Raw genomic sequence first — 6,445 nt, forward strand, 5'->3', positions numbered from 1 at the left:
AAACTATATTGCACATAAAATTTTCTGCATTGGACAAGCAATGCAGTAGCCCCCGAGACACTGGTCGGGTGGTAACATCGGATCAGGGGATCAATGAGCCCATTTAATATTTGTAAATAATAAGCCCGAAGCCCAGTAGCCCCCGAGCCTTAATGCGGGCACAGGTGGCCGAATTAAGGATCAATATCCATATTAAAATCACAAATTATGTGTAATGACTCTATGTATCCAAGTACTTTACGTCATTAATGCTCAGATCCGCATTGTACAAAGCTTTGTTGACCGACCATCGGCTTCCTCCTCCTCGGCCAGTAGCCGAGGAGTGTTTTTCCTACTTTATAAAGCCTTTATGAGGGCAAAGATTTACAACAAACAAGGCAATCTGGCCATACGGTTTTATAAACAAAGGTACGCAGAGAGTTATATTACTGTTTAACAGAAGAAATGTCTTCCAAAGAAAATAGCCCCGCTATCGGTTTCTTTCTTTGGGTTGTCATGCTAAGCATGATCATTAAACCTCAGCTCTAATGTAAGAGCAAAATATTGAGGATTTAGTTTGGCAGGCCAGTTAATAGCCCCCGGTAGTGTTCGGCGACAGTCGGGGTCAAGCCGTAAACACTTCGGCCAATGTTATGAATGGCCCATCATTTAACATAGTCATCGGATCGCTGACCAGTTTACGCTTATTGTGAAAGTCAGTTTTCGGCTTTCTCCACTGAGGTGCTTAACCATGTGAGCTGGAAGCACAATCGCAGTGGTTCTCCCTTTGCACGCCTAGCCGAACAAAACGGAACGTAGGAAGCAAGTGCAGGAGCCGGGCAACCCAACTATTGACCGAAGACACAATTCGAAACCGATGCATATATAGCAATATCTGAGAACGTTTTTGCCGAATCACTAAATGTGTCCGGCGTTGCACTACGAGACTAATGCTGGAAAAGCACAAATAGTTTAAAAGTGCCAAAAAGCTTGGAAAACCAAGAAACATCAGTAAAAACATGACGTCCGAACAATATCAAGTGTTCGGTGCCAATCCGGAAGTTGGTCTTAGAAAAAAGAAGTGCTTCTGTCGTGCTTTAACATGATACATCCTATCTCAAGAATTCGAGCAGGTCAGCCTACGACTTCAACCTCCTATCCCGAGGGCGGAGTACTTCTCATCAGGCCAGTTTAGCAAACTAAACTCTAGCGGCTTTGAGAGAGAAATTAGGCTCCCCGGCTAGTGACCGCACACTCGTGTCGAAAAAATGAGTGATAAATAATAATAAAAATAAAACTTTGCAACGACTAAGAAGAAGAACACTTATTATAAAACGGCTCAAATAAACTTAAGAGCCCCCAAGTGACTTGGGTAGAAGAATGATTGCATGTGCCGAAGTACTTATATCATATCTATGTTCAACCGAACTTTAAACGCATCTTAACCGACCGTCAGCTTCTCCCTCTTCGGTCAAGGACCGAAAAGTGTTATGTACTCCATCGTTCGAGAATATCGACGGTGTTTCCAATAACCAGGCAATCAGGCCATAAGGCTGTAACAGACAAAGCGCGCTCAGGGAACTTATGCTATATTACCGTGAAGTGTAAGAAGCATCTTCAAAGAAAATAGTACCCCCACCGATACCTTTCTTCGGTGCTCATTGTTATTATGAGACTTGTGCAATAGATTTTTTGTACTCATGAGTTCCGTTGTGTGCCGACCATCATTGAAAACTATAAGAGCGCTAGCTTTTGGCTTCACCCAGTCTGAGGTCCGGCTCGGGTGACCCGATCGTGACAATCGCAGAGGTGCTCCCTTTACTCCCTAGTCGAACAATCAGGAACGTAGGGGTAAACACAGGAGCGAGGCAACCCAGCTTGCAAATCGCTTAAGTCAATATTGTGCATATTGTGGCGTAATACACGAACAAGGAACGAAGCTGTACAAGTATAATCATATGCAAGTGGAAAAGCTTCATGAAGGAAGCCCCCAAATGAATTGGGTATTTGAATTTATGCGTCACAAACAAAGTTTGGACAAGGAAATTTTTTACAAGCAACTTTTTTCCAAAAAAGTATAATGCTTGGTCGAACCGAACACAAGTTAGAAATTAAAGCTTTGAGCATGAAAGCGACTTAGCTGGTTAATGTGTTCGGTATTGATGACGCGGTCCGAGCTTGGTGCGGGGCAAGGTTCCAACCCCCAAGCTGGTCCCGAGGTGGCGGAGCGTAGAGCTCGACACGCCGAAGTGGTGACATAGCACGGTCAATGCAGACCGGTAGAGTGACGCCGAAGTCCCCGGATCATTTTCCTGTGCACAAAAAATAGTGCAAACCGGAGATAATAGTAATAATGATAATTAAAAAAATGTTGCATAATAAATAATTTATGCAAAGTGAGGAATAGAAGAAATATGGCCTGGCGCCGAAGTTAATGTCGATGTAGGGCGTCGGCGTGATGTAGTAAAGGCGTGGCAAAATCTGAATTCACAGGTCGGTCCGAGCTCCGAATGCGGCGTTCGCCGGACTATGTACGGAAACTGATCGAACCACCACGCGACCGTCGTTAATGCGGTCACCATTTGATAGACCTGTGTACATATCATGGACAAACCAGAGTAATAATTCCTTGGGAAAAATGAACCCAAACAAGCAAAAAATACTGGGATTAATAGCACCTGGTTTATTTGTTGTAGCAATCCAAGGGAAGGTGATTCCCAAAATTGGGACTCGCTCCGCACACCCATTGCCTGATGGGCGATAAAACGACGGCATGGCAATGCTGGTAAAGGTTGACTCGCCGAGGCAAAGCCCTTGGCCCAGCTAACATGACGGAGCTGGTCGGCTAGTGATGCTGAAGTGTCTGAAGTAGGTTGATGAAGAGGTGGCGAAGCCCCCGGTCCAGCCGAGATGTCGAAGCCTCGACGTCAGCCGATGAGTCGAAGTAGGTCAGCATGATGGACACCAGCTTGAAGAAGCAATAGTGCGGCCCTGTCGATGCAGGTCGTGACGTGGTCGATGCTGGCTTGATGAAGCGACCGTGCGGCGATGCCGGTATGCCCGCTCCGTGTAATCCATGGGGCGGCGATGTTGATGATGATTTATCCTTCGCGATGCCGGACTCTTGTTCGGCTTGCCGAGATGATGATCCGAAGAAGTTGAGCTCGGCAAAAGTGACGACGTGTCTAGCGCAGGTCGGCAGCCGTGGAGTAATATTGCCGGACTGGTTTGACACTAGCATAATGTTGAAGATCATGTTCAAAAGATCTTAAAATTAGTGGGATGTGTTCAGGAACAAAACACAATACCCCATACAAAACTTCCTTCAAAAGGGATGTCCGAAATCCCGTTCATAAAAAAGATGAACTCGGGTCGGATTCATTTTCACGCAGAAAACAGATCCGAAAAGTGATGCACTAATCGGAAGGTTCCCGGAGTTTGGACGGTCGGATCGAGCTAAAATTTTTAGAGGTAGTAGATATAGGAATTCTGCAGCCGATCAATGTTGGATCTTTCAAAGGACGTCCAAGCTAGAAGCTGGACACCACGCCCTAAACTCATCCAAATTCCCACCCAGATTTGACAGGGCTCCGGTATATCATGGATTGCCAGACATTCCTCCATCGGAACTCGACGAAATTTTCCAGGGTTGTTATAGACTCAATTTCGCACAATTCCACCAAAGCGATCGTCAAAGCGATACTCGAGGAGGTGGTGGCGGCAGATACGAGTTCGTTGTCCAAAAAAAACAGCACGGTTGCTTGAGGGCAATGTTGACGTTGAGCCCCCGAGCTCCATAGATGATTCCTCCGTGATCTTGATAGAGAACGGAGTTGATGTTTGATGAAGGCACTCGTCCGAACATGCTGATCCGAACACGGGGTGCAATTCTTGGTCGAACCAAGGTGACCAGTCGAGCTGGTGACGAAGAGGCCGAAGTCGCAGTTTGATCTGCAGGCGAGCCATCGATCCTTTTGTCGATCACACAGCGGAACTCTCAATGAAAGCACCAATGTCGGTGTCAAAACCGGCGAATCTCGGGTAGGGGGTCCCGAACTGTGCGTCTAGGCCGGATGGTAACAGGAGGCAAGGGACACGAAGTTTTTACCCAAGTTCGGGCCCTCTTGATGGAGGTAAAACCCTACGTCCTGCTTGATTAATATTGATGATATGGGTAGTACAAGAGTAGATCTAGCCTATGGTATGATTGTTGATCTGTATGTTGTATATGTTCTATCGACTAGCCCGGCCCTGGTTTATATAATGCACCAGAGGCCTAGGTTAACAAGAGTCCTAGCCGAATACGCCGGTGGGGAGAAGTCCTTGTCTTGATCGCCAAGTCTTTGTGGAATCTTCCTTGTATGCGGCAGCTGTCCGAACTGGCCCATGAGTATACGGCCATGGGGGGCCTCGGCCCAATCTAATAGATCGGGAGACGACGTGGTGAGTACCCCCTAGTCCAGGACACCGTCAACGACGAAGGCGCCGCACTGGGCCACCTTCTCCCTGGCGGAGGCGCCCAGCTTGGTGTAGAAGAATGCTCCCCACAGCTCGATGGTGGGGAGGATGCCGAGGTATCCCTCGCACATCGTGACAAAGGCGGACAGCAGCGCCATGGTGTTGGGTGTCAAATGATGCAGCTGGAGGTGGTAGAAGTTGAGGAAGGAGCGGAAGAATCCGCTCGCCGGCAGGCCGAAGCCACGGAGGAAGTGCGAGCGGAAGATAACCCGCTCGCCTCCTTGCGGCACTGGTGAGATCTCTGCCTCCGGCGGCATGCGCACCTTGACGTAGTTCGCGCCGGGCAGCCGCCGTGTGGCGCGAAGAAAGGTGAGGTGGTCGTCGATGACGACCGAGCCATCCCAGTCCCCTCCCTTCTCACGCGTCATGGAGTCCGAGCTCGGCGGGGAAATGGTGCGGTGGCAGAGGCGAGGACCGCGACGAAGCAAGAAGCTTGGCGCGGGGGAGGTTGTCGGCGATGAGCTGCAGCAACGCTTCGGCGGAGTGCAGAAGTGCGGTGGAAGCAAGAGGATGAGGATGGAAATGGAAAAGGGGAGGGGGCGCGCGTGCTCTGTCGCTCCCCCTTTCCCCCTACTTATAGCCCCTGGGCTGCGAAGCCGAGGGGTCGGGCGTGGGATCGTGGGATTAACTACGCCCATGACCCCATGTCCCCGCGGTTATTGCAGGAGTTACTGCGTGCAGTAACTCCGCACAGAATCACAACGGTCTGCCTCGGCCATAGCGGATTCGCACGCGCGCCGAGGCCCTGTTGTGGCAGGCCCAGCCTGCTATCCCGTCCCATCACGTGCATGGGCTGGCAGGCTGGCCTGGCAAGCTGGCACCGCGTGGCGTGCTTGCAATGGGCGGCGGGCTTAGAGGCTTAGAAGGCACGCCACCTGGTTCCCGCCCTGGCATTTCAAGTCACGAGACAAATCCGCCTGGTCATGGCCGACTTCCAGCGGGCGGCATTCCACAAGACGGATGGAACATTCAGCAAGAGCACTCGGAGAAGGAAGCTGCTGAGGTACCTCAGCTTGTCGGCCGCGGCACCTCACCAGCTTCGGGGACTACTGTCGGAGTAATGGGCCACGGGTAGCCTAACCCGGGTCCCTGAGCATTTCAAGACATTGGGGCCGGTGCGCCCCACAAGTGTCAAGGATAAAGCGCCACCTTCTGGCGGCCGGCTGTCTCAGGCAGCCGTCTGTCAGAGGACGACAAAGCGCCGGAAGACAGCTCCAAGATGGGCCGACTCCCAGTAGGCGGCCTCCAGAGAGGCCGGTTCCTGGCAGGCAGCCCATGGCGCCCTCAAAGTCTGCGCCCCCATAAAGAAGACAAGACAGGATGTGGCTACAGTATAGCCCATCACCCCCGCATCCAGGGCGGGGTGCGGCCACAGTGTCCTGTACCGGCCGAGATCTCCGGATGGCGTGGCACTGTCACTACTAGGAAAAGGCCTACTAATGGCGCACCAGTTTTGCGTACTAATGGCGCACTACTGGTGCACCATTAGTATCACGCCACTAGTATTTGTTTACTAATGGCATACCACTGGTGCGCCATTAGTATACCAGATACTAATGGCGCACTACTGGTGCGCCATTAGTATGCCTAGAGGTGCGCCATTACTATCTGACTTAGTAATGGCGCACCACATAGAAGTGCGGCATTAGTAATAATTTTTTTCAAAAAAAATTCAATTTTTTTTATTTTTTTCTTAATCTCGGGTCAGTATGGCTTAATCTCATAGTTCTATCCAACCCCAGCACCACCTCACTTCACAAGCACTTGCTGATGTCTAGGACTTATGTTCATCAGTATGATGAAATTTTGAAAAAATATTTCAAACTTTCCGGTCATATTACGTATCATATTTTGAAAAATAATTCATTTTTTTCGAAACCAATTTTTTTTCTGTTACTAGTGGCGCACCTAGCATACGGTGCGCCACAAGTAAGTTTGAAATTTTTTA

Source organism: Triticum urartu, chromosome 6A (genome assembly GCF_056163025.1).
Source record: "Triticum urartu cultivar PI428250 chromosome 6A, HENAU_Tu73, whole genome shotgun sequence".
Lineage (NCBI taxonomy): Eukaryota > Viridiplantae > Streptophyta > Magnoliopsida > Poales > Poaceae > Triticum > Triticum urartu.